This window comes from Pinus tabuliformis, chromosome 7, assembly GCF_031772625.1.
Source record: "Pinus tabuliformis cultivar Carrire ecotype Pingquan chromosome 7, CPIR1, whole genome shotgun sequence".
Lineage (NCBI taxonomy): Eukaryota > Viridiplantae > Streptophyta > Pinopsida > Pinales > Pinaceae > Pinus > Pinus tabuliformis.
In genome coordinates, this window is record NC_142293.1 from 524,635,262 (window position 1) to 524,653,725 (window position 18,464).

The following is an 18,464-nucleotide window of genomic DNA, read 5'->3' on the forward strand; positions in this document are numbered from 1 at the left end:
GTTTTTGGATACATATTTTTCAGTGTTTCTAGTATACATTCTTTTATAAAAAGATGACTTCATGCGAGGTATTTATTTCAAAGTTGTAGGTTATTGGAAGCTTCCACAGTGAACTCAATCCCCTGACACACAAATCAAAATTAAGGTATCATTCCTCACTAAGCATGATAGGTTTCCTCAGAAACTATGCATATCCTGATATCATTTCTCTAAAATTAACCATAAGTTCCACCATCTCAACCATGTTTTTTTTCACCCTCCACATGCACATGGTAAATGTTCACATCGATCGATAAAGCTTCATCTACATGGATTACCCCATTTTTTAGTTCACCTCACACTATTGGTATTCATGACCATTTCTTTAGGCTTGGGAACCATTCCATATTCATTACATGAAGATCAACCTCATCTCTCCCTTCTTCACCTTCTTTCTTACCATGCTCCCCCTCGGCCACCATTCTTTTTGGATCATGATGAATGCACCACCCCATTCTGCACATGGCCTACCATCCATCCATGGGCATTAAACCATCTACTTTATCACCCCCATTTCACCCACCTCACACTATGACTATCTAGTGGGGCCCTGTTGTACTATTCAACAACCCCCCCATTTTTTATTTAATAGTTAATATTCTATCGATAAATGGGGACCCTTTACAAAAATTCTCCAAAAAAGTAGCACTTAAGTGCTTTCTTTTTTAATCCTTAGGAATAAATTTCTAAATAATATAAGGTATCAAGCCAAATCCCTTTACGACTAGAAATTCTTGCTTTATCGCATATCACTGGATCATGTTTGTCAAAAGTTAATTAACAACCAGGATCTATGAATTGCGATGAGGAGGGATCACCCTAATATACTTATGGTATCATTAAACTTTCATTTAAAACTAAGACTTAAAGTATTTCTTGTAGAATAAAGTGCCTATCGTAATTGCATATCGGAATTCACAAAAACACAACTAACAAAACCTTTGAAATGTACGAATTGCGATATTGTGACATTACAAGCCAAAACTTATTGCATCACGGTGCTTTAGTCAAAGGCCAATCTTGTAAACTATGAAAATTTTGAAAAACACGATATGACCCAAAACTGATAGAAGTATGCGATAAATGTTATAAACATTGATTAAATTTGGCGCATAGTAAAAGGTCACTTTATGCAATAAACATTTATTTAAGAAAAATTCGCTTTAAATGATAAAAGTTACTCTGCTTACATTGCATCTCGCAAAATTCTAAACAACTCTGAAATAACGCATCATCAAAAATGCGATATTGTGATTTGTGATATTGTGATAATCTTTATCATAATTGCATAATCGGCATTGTTATAGACATATTTGGGCACTGCAACCCCAATCATACATGTCCATAATGTTGGCATTATGATTCAAGTGTTGTCCTTGATGGCAACTCACTCAGAGGTTGGTACAGGTGCTCAGAGGTTGGTACAGGTAATGGCAACATAATCAGAGGACAGATCTTAGTACAACATGGCAAGGAAGTTCATACACGCAGGTTCGTTAAGCCCAAGTCGCGTGTACACGCAGGTTGGCTTCAGCAAAAGCGCGTGTATGTGAAAACGTACCTTTGGTCCATGGCGGTTAGTCCTTGGAAGTTGTGCCTATGGTTTTGGACCATGGCGTCTCGACGGACGTGTTGATCCCTAGTTTTGAAGTTGATGGTATTGTGTTACTATGGTTTTGGACCGTGGTATTGTAAAGGGCCTAAGGCTATATAAGGAGAAGATCATTAGGCAAATGAAGGTAAGCAAGGTGCAAGAGTGTGTGAGTGATGAAGATCTGAGGAAGTGTGAGATCCAAGTGCTGGTTATGGGTTGGTGATCTGAACCAAGGTTTCACTCATGTGGAGGATGATGAATGATGGAACGAGATCTCAAGGCTTGGAATGATTATCTTCATATGGTTTGCCTGTGGATAGATCAGATCTACTGACGCATGTTTATTATTATGATCTGGGTATGTTTTGATGTCTGATATAGCTGCAGAGTTATAAGTTAGAATTTGTAGATCTGTACGCGGGTTGGCTTTGGTAAAAGAGCGTATACACGCAGGTTGGGTTCATCCAAGTAGCGTATACAATGTGAAGTATGATATTTGAAGATGAAGTTGGATCTGGTTGTTGTTATGTTGTCTGGTTGTTGTTGACAGGGTTACAGTGATTCAGAATTGGGTGTTTCAGTGATTGATGATGCAGGTTGTTCTACAATGATGATTGTTTCATGGATCCAGTATGAAAATGTATGAAACGTGGTCCCGGGAAGATCGTAGGCCGGCACCTACGTACTGGTAAACATATCAGCCAGTACAAGAGCCAAGGGGGTTGTAGCTCCCTTCCAGGAGCAGCTGGAAAACGAGTGAAGGTTGTAGCCTTCTGTAGGGTTGGCACCTACGTACTAGTAAATGGATCGGCTAGTACAAGAGCTATGAGGGTTGTAGCCCTCTGCAGGTTGCAGCCTGCGTGCTGGTAAATGACTGCACCAGTGCATTGTAAAAGAAGTTTCTTATTAAAGAAGAAAGAGACGAATTGCAGCAGGTGGTTTTCACCCACATTGGGTTTCCACCTTATATCATGGTGTTCATGTGTGTGGCTCTTGTGTGATGTTCTGTTCTGTTATTCTGCACCTGTTTACTGTTAATATGCTTAATAATGATCTGATGCATTTACTGAAGATTAAGCTAACTGAATTATAAGATCTCTGGATATACGCGAGTTTCATTAGACACAGTAGCATGTACACGCGGGTTCACTTAATTGAAGTAGCGTATATGTTTCTGAGCATGAAATTGAAAAGTTTGATTGATCTGATAATACTGATTCACCCCCCCTCTCAGTATTATTTCCAACAATTGGTATCAGAGCAGGTCCTTCAGAGAAGCTTGATCGCTTGAAGGAGATTCGTAGAACAATGGGGAAGAAAGCACGTCAGAAGAAGAAGACAGCTCAAAGGAACAATGACAACCTGCCATTGAGTGGAAGCAAGTACTCAGATCCTGAATCACCTCAGATTGAAGATGGACAAGCAAATGAAGCACCAGATCAAATCATAGATCTACCTAGCAAAAGGGAGAATGCCCTCAAAGAAGAAATCATCATATTAAAAGATCAGTTGGAATGTGAATCCAGAATTCGACAAATGCTGCTAACGCTGAATAAAGAGCAAGAGAACGAGATCCTCAAACTAAGGCATCAGTTGGATGAAGGAAGGAAAGCTGAAGAGACCTTGAAGAAGCAATGTCTGGAAAAAGAAGAACAACATCAAGATGAGGTAAATATCTTAAAAAGTAAATTAGAAGAAAAGGATAAGCTTTTACGATTTCAAGATAGCTCTAAAGTCTTGGATGATATTCTTAGTAGTCAAAGGTCCCCTGCTATCAAAACTGGACTTGGTTTTCATGAGTCTATTGAAGGTGAATCTGGTTCACAAAGTAAGACAAGAAACTCTAATGCAAAGTCTGAAAGGCTCATCAAGGAGATGAAAGGACAACTCCATCAACAAACAAGGAAAGAGGCTCCTCAAAGAAAATCTTTTACCCCTCCCATGAATAATGTTGAATGTTATGTATGTCATAATCTTGGACATGTTGCAGCCATATGTAGAAGAAGAAGGTTTCAAGACCATCATGCAGAAAGATCATCACATTCAAGGTACTTTAATGGATATTGCTTTTCTTGCAATATGTTTGGTCACAAAGCTGCCGATTGTTATAGGAGGAATATGAAACATGTAAGATGCTATGCATGTAACAAGTTTGGACATAGAGCAAAAGATTGCAGGAACAAAGCTCATGATAAAAAGAAATCATCAACATGCTTGAAGATATGGAAGAAGAAGGAAGTTCAGTCAGAAAGATGTGGCACAGCACAGGGTACTCAGCACAGCACAGACATAACAGACTCAGGGGGAGATGAAGGTGTAAAACTTCAATGTTCTAATTCTCATACGCAAGTTTCATGAAGGAAAACCACGTATATACGCGAGTTTCACACTGCAAAGTCGCGTATATGTCAGTTTGTGAAAAAGCAGTGGGGACGGACTCAGAAAAGGGGTCTGATATGATCCAGTCCAGTATATGCTCTATTGGTTAACAGTTACAGTCTGCTGAGGATGTCTGGAAATGTATTGATACTTGCTCAGGGGGAGCATATACTTCAAATAATGCATTGTTGGCATTATGGTTAGAAGTTGTTGATAAAGTCTATGAAGCTGAATGATACATCTTGCTGGTATTGCAGGCTGATGCTTATGGTACAGATCATGATGCTGCTGGTGACTTTCATAAGTCTTGATACTTCATCACTATGTCATGTATCTCTTTTGTGATATCTCTTTTATGATGTCAAGGTCATGTAACGGCCTATGTTGGTTTCCCCACTATGCCTAGGATGAATGATGTAATGAGTAAACTCTTAATGTATCTCCACATGATTAGATGGATGAGTCAATATTGGTATATCCCCACTAGGTTGGGTGATGAATGTATGTATTAAGTCTTTTGGTGATAGGAAGGTCTTCTATAATGTATAAGTCTTTGTTCTTCTTGAAGAACATCTTTTGCAGATCTTGCCTACAGTCAAGGGGAGCATGAACAACACAATTCGGCAAGAGCAGGATGGATAGATTGGTACACTTTGGCATACACAAAAGGGGAGCACATTTGGAGATTTCAGCATGTACTCAGGGGGAGTATGGACAGCAGTATGGACAGTAGAAGGTATACCAAAGAAGAGAATATCTTGGTACGCCCTTTGCCCTTGATGTCAAAGGGGGAGAGTGACTTGGTGTGGTGGTTGCCATCAAGTCCAAAGGGGGAGATTGTTGGCATTATGATTCAAGTGTTGTCCTTGATGGCAACTCACTCAGAGGTTGGTACAGGTGCTCAGAGGTTGGTACAGGTAATGGCAACATAATCAGAGGACAGATCTTAGTACAACATGGCAAGGAAGTTCATACACGCAGGTTCGTTAAGCCCAAGTCGCGTGTACACGCAGGTTGGCTTCAGCAAAAGCGCGTGTATGTGAAAACGTACCTTTGGTCCATGGCGGTTAGTCCTTGGAAGTTGTGCCTATGGTTTTGGACCATGGCGTCTCGACGGACGTGTTGATCCCTAGTTTTGAAGTTGATGGTATTGTGTTACTATGGTTTTGGACCGTGGTATTGTAAAGGGCCTAAGGCTATATAAGGAGAAGATCATTAGGCAAATGAAGGTAAGCAAGGTGCAAGAGTGTGTGAGTGATGAAGATCTGAGGAAGTGTGAGATCCAAGTGCTGGTTATGGGTTGGTGATCTGAACCAAGGTTTCACTCATGTGGAGGATGATGAATGATGGAACGAGATCTCAAGGCTTGGAATGATTATCTTCATATGGTTTGCCTGTGGATAGATCAGATCTACTGACGCATGTTTATTATTATGATCTGGGTATGTTTTGATGTCTGATATAGCTGCAGAGTTATAAGTTAGAATTTGCAGATCTGTACGCGGGTTGGCTTTGGTAAAAGAGCGTATACACGCAGGTTGGGTTCATCCAAGTAGCGTATACAATGTGAAGTATGATATTTGAAGATGAAGTTGGATCTGGTTGTTGTTATGTTGTCTGGTTGTTGTTGACAGGGTTACAGTGATTCAGAATTGGGTGTTTCAGTGATTGATGATGCAGGTTGTTCTACAATGATGATTGTTTCATGGATCCAGTATGAAAATGTATGAAACGTGGTCCCGGGAAGATCTTAGGCCGGCACCTACGTACTGGTAAACATATCAGCCAGTACAAGAGCCAAGGGGGTTGTAGCTCCCTTCCAGGAGCAGCTGGAAAACGAGTGAAGGTTGTAGCCTTCTGTAGGGTTGGCACCTACGTACTAGTAAATGGATCGGCTAGTACAAGAGCTATGAGGGTTGTAGCCCTCTGCAGGTTGCAGCCTGCGTGCTGGTAAATGACTGCACCAGTGCATTGTAAAAGAAGTTTCTTATTAAAGAAGAAAGAGACGAATTGCAGCAGGTGGTTTTCACCCACATTGGGTTTCCACCTTATATCATGGTGTTCATGTGTGTGGCTCTTGTGTGATGTTCTGTTCTGTTATTCTGCACCTGTTTACTGTTAATATGCTTAATAATGATCTGATGCATTTACTGAAGATTAAGCTAACTGAATTATAAGATCTCTGGATATACGCGAGTTTCATTAGACACAGTAGCGTGTACACGCGGGTTCACTTAATTGAAGTAGCGTATATGTTTCTGAGCATGAAATTGAAAAGTTTGATTGATCTGATAATACTGATTCACCCCCCCTCTCAGTATTATTTCCAACACATAAACCAAGGGCTTCTAAGTCCCCAAAAGTGTTGTTTCATACCCTAAAGGAGCAAGTTCAGCTGATTACATCATCTCCCAGAAGTTCTCCATGAAAAACTACTCAGAACTGGTCAAAGCAAGACCATACAGACTGCCCAGTGCTAAAGGTGCAATGCACTTCACTTGCCACATGCAAAGAGTGCGATGCATACTGGAAACCCCTTCTATAGGGTGTGATGAGCGAGAGCAGACAAATGGCACAAGAAGTTTGCTAGGTGGAAAGCCAGAGAATCTTCTAGAAGCTGCTCATTTGACACTTGCCTCTCTAAGTTCGCCCAGGGATGAGTAAGGGATCCAAAATCTCCATGTGGAACCAAGAACTATCAGTGAAATGACACTAATCAAAATCCCAAAAGCTGACTCACTCTCCTATAAACATCTATATATGGATCCCTCATCCAAGAGATCCAGAGGTTGGAATTTTGTAATTTGCAAGGAAGTGCTGTTAGATTCTCTTGGAAGACATTGTTGGGTGATATTGCTTTGTATGAGGTGAAGAGGGCTTTCATGTTGGGAGGATGGCGCTGGGTCAGACCAGGTGGTTGTAATTCTCTCTTCTACTACTTTACTAATAAAGCTATTTGAGTTTTCCTCCATATTCTTGTGTATCTATGAATGTTGTGTTGATATATGCATTTGTATGGTTAATATATATCTGATCCTATATTGTTTACAGTGATAGATCTCTATGCTTTGATGGTATTATGATGTTGTGAATCTACAAGTGCTCTTTGAAGCAGGACAAGTAAGGAAGCGGTTGCGAGATTCTGTCAAAGGAGAAAGGAAACAAGCAAGGAGCCAAGTGGAAGACTGAGGTTGGTACTCTATGCTTCTTTCTCATCTCTCTCTCGTAAAGGAAAAACAAGTGACTTTAATCTGTTTGTTTCTAAGATAGCTACCCATCTTAGTGGGACTAGCAGCTCTGAATAGACACTAGATTTCTCGATAACAAATGGCGACTCCACCGGGGAGCGATTAGTTTGATTGCTTGTCTCTACTTGTTTGATTCATAAACCACAGATGGAGTTTGAAGTCAAGCCAGCTAGCCTTCGAACTGCATTTTCTATGCAAGTGCAAAGTAGATCAACACTGCTTCAGTCAATCTCTGGGTTTGTTTATGAACTGAACAATTGACTTGCAAACATCCTAAGTGCCCTAGAGGTAGCTTGAGTAACCTCATTAGATCAGCCTTATACTTTTAGTTACTGACTATCATTTGCTCGGCATAAATCCCTAAACTAAACTGCAAACTTTGACCAAAAACCAAGTTAAAGTCTCGTTCCTGGACCATCGCACCCTCTCCTTTAGGAAGACTGGATGCATCGCACCTCCCATGTGCAGTAGGTGAGATGCATCTCTGTTTCCCTGTGTTACAGGTGCGACGATCAGGTAAGACTGTTTCTGCCTCCTGATTTTGGTTTTTCTTCACTGTCTTCAGTTTTATTCAGGAGTTTTGCTGTCTATGATCAGTACACCATTGTAGAAACCCCCTTCATTTTCATCATCCAGCCTCCATTGTACAAATATTTGTGAATCTTTTTATGTATTTTTCACCATTCATAGCTCTCATTTACAAAATAGTAGCTTAATCGAACTGTCGTCCTTTGATTTGAAAGTGTCGCAAGTGTCATTTTCAGTCAAAGAAAAGAATACTTCTCTTTTTGATAGTCGATTACACTGTTACTCTTGTATTTGATCTAAATTTATAAGTATTTCAAGTGTTAAAAGAAGTTTTCAATTCAAAATCGCAAAGTTTCGTCTTGCCTTCCTGTCATTTTTTGAAAAGAAAATCATTAGTACTGTCACTTTGAAAGAAGGAATAATTCAGATTTGTACCTAGCATTCCTTTTGTCATTCACACATTAAGATAGTGAAAACAAATACATGCATGTGCATTTGCATTTAGACTTCTTGTTGATTGTGATTTAGGACAGTGCATCTAGTGTGTGCTCTTTGCTCTATGTTGAAAGAATTTCATTTCTCTTTCCTTAGTAGCTAGGATTCTCATTGCAAAAAGAAGATTAAATGACTGTTTATCATCTTAGATTGCATTTTAGGAATTGTATATCTACATCACGTGGTGAACCTTAAAGGCAAACTTCTTAAGAAAGATCAACTGCAAAATAAATTCAATGAACATAAAAACGCTTTGGAACCTAACGCACAGCATCTAGAAGTCTAGGCTAGAGATGTATTCTGGTGTCGTAAAGCCTGGAAACTGTCGCTTTCATCGTAGGTTGGGTGATTCCACCTCTTTGACATGACACGTGCTAGTATGAACTTGTGCTCCCACGTACCGTTGAGTATATATTGGGAGACGACAATAGGCTATATCCTTTATCCTTAGGAAGCTGTGTCTGTCGCCCTATCGATCACAATGCACTGAACACAGCATTTTGGAAGATTGACTGTCGTACCGTAAAAAGTATTATGTAGTTTTGTGATTGGTTTGGTAATCCCTCTGTCTAGATTTCTAGAGTAGTCTCTTTCATTCCTTTTCAGACTCCTTAAAGGAAAAGGTCCATCTGAGCACTTGTCACTTTAGGCTCATTAAAAATAGAAGGCGATTAGAGTCATCTTTAGCTTTTTCTTGACTCTTAAAAAGTGAAAAATCAATTCGTGTCAAAGCGTCTAAAATTTATTTTTAAACGGAATAACGTCACAGTTCCTTCGTTGATCTTGGGTTGAGAAAATGGAGTCCACCAACCAAGGATTTCCCCTTGGGGGAAATCCTAGTCTTTCTCCTCTTGGGGAGATGTTGGTGCACCTCATATGGCCACATTGTCCCTCCTCGAATTGACAATTGGCCTGCCGGTATGGCTTTTCGCGACCTCTATCGTTCAAAGCACCGTGATTCCTGAACAATCGAATCAGCAACTAGATGATACCAAAGTTCCCCCCCAACCTTCTACTTCATTTGTCTCTCCCTCTCCTTCTTCCTCTTTTCTTGGTGAAGATAGTAAAACTAAAAATCAAGTAACTGAGAAGAAGAAGAAGGGGAAGGAGAAGAAGAAGAAGGAGCCAATGGCAAAAGGGGAAATCATGCATCATTTAGTGAAAATCAACACACTGCACCGTCCAAACCTAAATCTCCATGTGTCATCTACAAAGGAGACCACTATCACCGAGATTTTCCTTGCATCCCATAGATCCTAAGGGACTGGTCTCCCCTCTTGCACAATCCGGTGTCATCAACCTCTGACGATTATGTTGAAAGTACACCATCAACTAGTGAAAGTGAAGTCATCGAGGAGAAAGGAAAATCTAAATTTCCTTGCAGACTGTGTGAAGGCGATCATGCCCTCCACCGCTATCCCTTCCTAGACGAAGCTAAAAGAGTCTTGGATAACCCTCCTGCATCATCGTAGCGACTTCCTCCTGGAGACAAGAAACTCCTGCCGAGTCCATTGCTGGTTGAAAATCTGACTGACACACCTTTGTTTTCGGTCGAAGCGCCTATCATTGAAGATGAACCCTCTGAGTCCACATCTAACCAAAGTAAACAGGTCGAGACGATAGTTGACCCCATCTTGTCTTCAGAGGATTTACCTTCAGATGATACAATCACCAAAGAGAATGAGAACGACACCATTCAAATTCTTTTCGTAAATACAGACTCCGATGAACATGGGGGAAATCTACCCGTTCCTTTACCGCTGGAAGGAAGTTCATCAGAGATGTATCCAGCCGTTTATTCGTTCCCACCTCGAAGCAACCTAGTTGTCTCCTTCGATTGGAATCTACTAGGAAGACCTCGTTTACCATCTAATGTACCATTCCGAATCATAGTGCAAACTTACAGAATGGTCATGGTTGGTACCATCATAGATGAAGGGGATTTTATGAGTATCCTTTCCTCAACTGCTTGGAAAGCGCTTGGTTCGCCATCGCTTCTACCTGAGATGTGACATCTGACAGGCTTCAATGAAGGAACCAGTCGACCATTAGGGATCCTTCCAGATTTGCCTATAACTTTGAGAAGGAAAACCGTTTATCTGAATGTAATGGTGGTCCAAGGACCTTTATATTACAATCTACTCCTTGGATGTGACTACATTTATAGCATGGGAGCCATTGTCTCCTCACTCTTTCGAGTAATGTGTTTTCCGCATGAAGGTAGAATGGTCCAGCTCGTAGACCAGCTTTCATTCCCCAGTTCACACATAGCTAATAGTCAAATGTGATCCCTGACAGGTCTTTTTGCGCAAGGAATGTCTCATCAATCTCCAGTCCATCCACCTGATGAGCACGAGTGATTCGGTGGTTGTGACTGAAACCGAGGGGGGCATGCACCCTGGTCTGCTTCGGTAGTGTTAGCGCTCGAATCTGCCTTAGGCTGAAGGAAGGCAGGATTCAAGGTAACACCATACCATGCTCAGCCTTGTAGCTAGCCCTATGAGGACAGGAGAGGGCTCTCTCCAATCAATCTCGATAAAATGAGCAATAGGGTGTGAGATGACTTAAAATGGGAAACTGATTTTAGGCTAGTAAATAGACAAGAAAGGGTATTTTGATAAATGAATGGGTTTTCTGGGCAGCGTGGGGATCAAGAACAGCATGAGTAGAGAGATTAAATCCGAGACACAGATTATCTCAAGAGGCAAGACAGGCAATAAATTTAGCATTCAATTTTGAAATTATATGGAATGAAAAGACTGCTGAGAGGTTGACAAGGGCAATAGATGAATCCTTATCAAACAGAAGAAAACACAGAACATGAATACCTTCCCAAGGCAGAGAAGTAAACTGGATTCTTCCCTTCTCACTTAAAAGTATTCATTTAGAAATGATTATGAAATGAGATGTAAAACATAACAAGCTACATATGAAACGAAAGAAAAGACAAATGCTAAATTCAGGCCACGAGAATCTCAGGAGTCAGAGCTGTATCTTTTCATTAAATCCCTGTCAAAAACTGTACAGTGAAGTTTTCCTTCACACCTCTCCCAGAACTCAGAACCATTTACACATAATTTTCATACAATAAATAGACTCAGGAATGGGAAAACAGATCGATTTGAGAATAGGGGTCGTTTCACCTAAAATCATGAGAATAGGAAAGGTCTGCTCTAGAAAGGAGCAACGTTACATTTGTTTGTTGATGGCCAACTAAAAGACAGAATCTAGAGCGTAGACCCTTTGAATTGCAACTGCAGTTAAAAATATACCATCGGTTCCTATCTTTCTACTGTGGTGACTCTTCACCTTACGCTGGCCCTTTGAATCAAAAACTAATTTTTCAATAAATGGTTTTCCACTAAAATTTCGCCTTTAATGAACGCACCCAGCTGAAATTTGCTAAGCTCAACATGTGTCTCCATTTTGCAGAAATTACTTTTATCACTGGTCTGAGAGAGCTGGTCTAATGAAAGCATAACAATGACCACCCAGCACACCTCCACTGTGAACCAAAACACTATGAAGAGTATATAAATCGTGCACACTTCTATCAGCATCTGGAGAAAGATATTTGCCATTGTCTCTGTCTGAGTCAAGTGAAGTAGAAATTCATTTCGATCATTTATCTTGACCATTGTGTCTCGCAAGAAATCATATTCAACGCTTCACTGAAGTTGTGGTACAGGGAAAACCGAGGAAAAGAACACCTTTTCTTGCCTTCTGAAGTCCATATTGCTCTGCGCGATATTTGTTATCACCATCAAGTTTTTTCAACTTCAACATACTTATCAAATGAAGCATAAACATCTCGATAGCCTTTAACATCAAGTTGTAGATCATATAATTATTCCTTCCTTGTAGATTTATAATCCACATTCATGCACTCGATGTAGTTCAAATGATGTCTTTCAAATAGATGCTTTATTGTATCCTCACCAGCTATGCCCTTCATTTATCTTCTAACTTCTCGCAGAGTACTTGGTTTAGCTCCTGCAAATCCTTTGTTATAGTGTGCTCCACTTCCATGCTACAGAGAGGTGTAGAGAAATCTATATCATGCTTCTTTAGAAAAGCTCAAAGCCCACGAGTGGATCTTGTGAGAAATGCAGCACATGTATTCTCCAATTTCACATTTAAACTACCTCCCACAAACAGGACTATAAACTGTTGAGTGCAAAAATAAACGATATCACATGTCTTTTTCCTAAACATGTAATATATGGAACGAAATGAATCTTCCCAGGCTGATTTTCATTTTGACAGAAACTCATTCTCTGCAACATAGTATTATTCAACATCTGGCACCAGTTTAAGTGAAGAGGAAGAAATTAGGCGCATATTAACTTTCAAGCTCAAATCCGAAGGTACTCTATCTCCAGCTATTGGCAAATCATGTCCAAAACTGTTAGCATGCAAGGATGATCCTAAATTTCCCAATAAACCTATAGAGTCATGAGGTTGAGTGACAATAGTTGAGGCCTTATTATTTGCCAATCCCTTAAATGCCTTGGTCATATCAACAGTCGTTCTTGAAGACCAAGTAGGAGAACTCGAAGAGTGCTCAGCAACATTACGAAAGTTGTTATATTCTTTGACACTGAGCCTTTAATTCAATGTTCTTGTTTGCATATGCACTATTTATGGAGATATCTGGATTACCAGATGAAGCGTGATTTCCATTTGTTCTCCAAATAAATTTTGATGAAAGCTTCACATCAGACGGTGTGGAACATCGATTGGCCTCTTTTATCTATTTCTTTTCCATGGTAGATGTCTTTGTGGCATTTCGGGCTTTGACTTATCACCTTCCCCTTTTTAATTAAAACCATTTTTTTATAATCAGCATCCAAATGTCTAGTTTTGCAAGCATATCTCCCAACGTGTCCTGAGAGCATTTCATAGCCGCTATATGCTCTATATTATTTCCATTCTTTCTGCTGTGGAAATGTTGTAGCTTCTCCAAATTCCTCTAGAGATTCAACACATCTATCATTGTGCGACAGCTGTAGTCTTCTCAAATTAGGAAATTTTTTGCAGTCCTTTATAAACATTGGCCATGGAGTCATCGTATTGTAACTCTAGGTCCATGAGGTTCTGAAGTCCAAATATCAATTTGGGTACCACGCATTTAGTCAGACTAACCATTTCAAGGTGTTCCATGACTTCCAAGCAGAAGGATTCTTCCAAAGCTAGGTGTAGTACTATTACCGGTGGCATTGAGGAATACTGTAAGCTTCAATGTGAAACTGTAAATGATGTGGGTGCAACAGAAACAGAAACACCAAATGGCGCACTCCAAAGAGCCTTGTAACTCTCATTTCCTGCTATATTCAGAAAGCTCCTCTCAATGGTACGAGAATTGATCAAACTAGCTACTGTGATTGAAGGAACGTTAAGGTCAGAACTAATTCCAACATTTGAACTACATACAGCACCGGTGTATTTGAGAACAAGAGGTGCAGATCCATTTATGGTACATAGGAACGCAATATAATCTTCATAACCTGCATTGAAGATGAGTCTGGGATCCAAGGCAGCAGTTGGATTCAGAAATCCACTTCCCATGTCAAAAGGTGTGTCGAAAATTGCATCGGCATCTGGATTGCTGTAGGAGTGTTGTGCCATAATTGGTAACCCTTGATTGTCATTGAGTGATGCAGTGGTGGATAGTACAGAAGCAATGGCTGCTGGGTTAAATTTGGGGTATTTTTGTTTCACTAGAGCTGCCACTCCCGCTATATGAGGTGCTGCCATGCTTGTTCCCGAAAACATTGCAAAATTCTCGCCTTCAAATTCAGCTGAATCTGTGCCAACAGAGTTTCAAGCAGCCCAGATGAGATTACCAGGAGCTATTATATTTGGTTTCAGTATATCTGCTGCATCTAAAAGATTGTCCTGCGGATTGGGCCCCCTTGAAGAATAATACATGACTTTGGGTGCTTTCTTGCTGTAATCTGCTTTCAATCCTCCAGGGACTCTGGCAACTCCTCCAAACTTAACAATGTTGTTAGATTCATCTCTAGTTATGGAGTCACTGTAGTATTTCAGAAAAGTCTTAGAATCATCTGAAGAGGAAATGATCAATCCCGGCATCGTCAAAGGGACTGGATTGAACGGAAACCCAACCACAAAAGGGTCTGTGTAGAAGATGATGCCCACTGCACTCAAATTGTTAGCAGTCATAACTGCTTGTCTCACAGAAGATAGACCAAGGACAAACCTTATTGTGTAGCTACAGATCAAGATGTTTCCTTCAACTAGATGCTGTTCCAGCTCACTGGGATCTTGGCATTCATTGGCATACATATCATCAGTTCCATTCTTCTGGGCATGAGTTGTAGCAACTAGACTGTACATATCATCATCATCTGTTCCAGGAGCAAGTCCAACTCCTGAGATTGTGAGATTGTTGCCAAAAACTATAGAATTATTATAACTACGATCATCGGCAGCAACAAAAACACCTGTCAAAGTAATGTCCCCATTCTGAAGACACCTCAGCCCAATTTTATTCTTCATTTTCGCTACCCTCAGCCTAGGGGCACCCTTTCTCACAATAAACTCGTTGATTTGATTTGTGGTTGTATTCCTAGCAAAAACCATAAGTATGTCTGCAAAGGTACTGTTTCCGATCCATCTTTTTTGGCCATCTAACTTCCAACCACCTTCCACCTTGGTTGTTGTTGTATTCAAAGAGCTTGCATCACTGCCATAGTTGGATTCAATCAAAGCCCAACATGCTATAATATCAAGTCGAGCTGAAGCTGGGAGGTATTTTTTTTTTTCTTTTGATCCTCACTTCCACACATTGAAATTGTAACCATCATAAATGTAGAACAGCTAGCATCTACCCTTGCAAGTTCAGTCATTGCAAGAGCACTCCCAGGAATAGATAGACCAGGGCAGCCATATCCCTTAATGGTGCCTCCATCCACTTTAATGTTCGCGAGCTTTGGCACAATCTCAAATAGAAATTCTGCTCGTTCCCAGTACTTTACAATTACAGGGGCAATTTCTGTTTCTGCAACTTCCCTTACTTTCATACAAAGTGCCTTGGTCCACGAACATCATCACTTGTAAAACTTCGCGTAATAACCCACGCCACAGGGAGAGCATGGTAGTTTGAATCAAAGACGAGAAGAGTGTACAAAGGATACTTAAGCTTGTTAATTTCAAATGTTGTGTCAGCTGCTATGAGACTATTGTTACCAAAGTGAATCATTTGCTGCAATTGCCATTCTGTTTGAATACCGAGAATGAAGGAACTTGTATCAGAAGAATCCTAGTATAAAAACACATTCTTTGGATGTCATTCAACTTCAGATTCGAACACTGGATAGATCATCCGGGTCCAATTCATATGTGGACCGCTTCTGAACTGAAGAACGTATGATAGCACTATCGAAAAGATGATTTGATCTGAAAAATCACAAAACATTGATGAATGCAGGGTGAAAGGCTCAATGCGTCGTGCGCACTCCCAGTGCACCGCGCTGGTTTGGTGCACCATGCGCACACAAAAATGCACTGACAAATGATGCCCAGTGCGCTGCGTGCACTCTATGCGCCACGCGCTCTTTGTATGCGCTGCGCATTGACTGTCAGCACAATTCCGGCCTCAAAACAAAAAATTCGTCCTTTAACCCTTCAATGAGATCTTTTTGGGTGAAAATGGCCCTTCAATCAATGAAAATGTCTTGATGACTTTGATTTTGGCAAATTCACTTTGTAAAGTTGTAGAGTCTTGGCACATTGACAACTTGGAAACAAACTCTAATTTCTCGTTTCCTCTGACTTTTGGCTTTGATATGATGACTTTTTCTTTATTGATTTCCTGCAGGTGTTGGAGCTGCTGAACCTAGCAAGATGGGCAGGGCTTCCTGAAGAACTGTAAAACCTTATCAATCATGTATTAAACGAACTTAATAATTTCTTCTTTAAAACGAAGTTTTAAAGAAGAAATGTCCTTCAGCATTATTAATAATGTGAATCTTGAAGTGAAACCTTATTGAAGCTCCCTTTGGCCTGCAAGCATTATTTCACACTTCTGGAGACAAAACCCTGGACTCAAAAATTAAAATGACTCTTTTTGACCAAAATGGCATTTGATGACTACAAATGACGAGAAATGAACCTTGGTGAATTATACTTTGACAGAGGACTGACAAGACTGAGTCTAATAGGTAGGAAAACTTCAGGTATAGGGTAGGTTTCCGTAGAGGATATATGACTAGTCTGACACACCTGTCTATTTAGGAAAATGGGATTAGACTGGAATAAGATACCTCTATTAGAAGGTAAGCCTTTCCCAATAAAACAAATGTTTTGTCTGCAAATTGAAGGGTAACTTGGAAAAAGTAGACCTTTCCCGATAGAACAAATGTTTTATCTACAAATTGAGGGGTAACCTGGGAAACTCTACTTCGCTATACCTGGGGGCATCCAAACCTTTTTGTGTGAAAGTGAAAAATGACCATTTATTTTCTTAGTTTGTAGGTTCTTAACCCTTTAAACTTGTAGGATTGGTCGTTCCTAGCTTACATAATAAAAGGAGTTGGAGCATAATTTCGAATGGTGCAAGCTCCCTAAAAAATGAACCTATTGATGAGACATCCTTATTATATGACTGGCATGAGCAATTTTACATGAAGTTCAAGCTTGTTAAAAATTAAACCTAGCAATGAGCATATGTTCCACCAGAGTTTAAGCTCATTAAAAAATGAACCCACCTCCGGTAAATAACCATTGTGAATGATTATCATCAGCTTTTGAGCCTTGGTCGTGTTCTTACCATCACCTCCACTCTTTTTTAGCCGATCATATGCCTCCATTTGATTGTTTACCCCTTTTGAGGAACAACTACGACAAGTGATCCTATTAGCCACCTTCTTTACACTGCCATGATTGGAAAGTTCCAAACCTTACCTGGAACTAGCTGCTATCTGAAAACATCACTCGTTCCTCAAAAAATGAGTCTCCTTTAAGCTCTTTTCATCTGACTCGTAAAATATGAAAAGATTGCCAAGCAATTGGCCTCTCCAGCTTGTTAAAGTGATTGGAAGTGCTATCCCTCCTCTAGATTTTAATCTTTTTGGACCTGAGGGATTATTACACAAAAAGATCGAGCGTTTGTCTTGTTTAGCTCGTTAAAGCTATCTAAACGTCATCCCTTTCGTATTATTTTATACTTTTTTGGACTTAAGGGATTATATTATGAAAAAGGAATATTGGATTTTTCTTTCCGTCTATTTTCAAACTCTCTAAAATTGAAAAGGACCGAGTTATCCTTGTTGTTAAACTTGTTAAAACAATAGCGACAAACTTGTCCATTCAGACAAGAGCGAGTTTCACTGTCGCTAGGCTCATTAAAACATAGCGACAGGTTTGCCCGAAGGGCAAATTATAGAACAAGCATATGTTATCCTCCTCAAGCTTGACAAAAATAAAGAGGTACTGGTCAGAAATGATGTAGAGCCTCTAACTTGCACTTGATTATCCATCATTACCTACAGTTTTCCCTCACTCATCTCTCTCTTTTGCCTTATTTTCCTACCCAGATCATTACATTTGATGTCTTTAAGCATGATTTAGTGAACTTTGCTAATGTGTGACTGTTTTGTTTAGATTTTGACATATTTACAGAGATTCCGCAGCTGTCTGGCAATTCCGCAGCCATTCAGCGATTCCGCAGCCATCTGGTGATTCCGCAGCCTTTTTGTTAATCTCAAGGTTCCACGTGTCATTTTGCAAAACGAGCCACATGGGCACGTGGGAATAAAGGTGCTCAAGGTTCCTGTGCTATTGGTTCGATCAGCCACATCATCTACACCTCCGGTCAACGAGGGTCAAGCCACGGTCAACAAAGGCAGCTTAACGGTGTTGCGTAAGCTGTTGGGTCACGTCAATGCAACTGGTGATTTGTCCGTGTTACGCAGGTTGTGGGAAACATAATCCAACTCTGGATTCAATTCCCATAATGACCAGAACCTCCAGCTCATCCACGAGGCTTATGACGTGTTGCTGAACCTTTATTACGCATGACAGATTAGTTAATTTTCAGTTTCTAGCTTTACGCATTAGGCAATCATTTAGATGCCTATAAAAACTTGCGTCTGTGTACGCTTAATGTTACTTTTTAGTTGCTGTGTTTTATGAACTAGTTATAATTTTAGTGCATT

General features: G+C 40.2%; 1 pseudogene; it reads right to left on the bottom strand.

Annotated features, from left to right (window-relative positions):
- Positions 1-13,432: 13,432 nt before the first annotated feature.
- On the bottom strand, positions 13,433-14,805 carry LOC149248370 (subtilisin-like protease SBT2.3 pseudogene; annotated as a pseudogene).
- Positions 14,806-18,464: the final 3,659 nt, after the last annotated feature.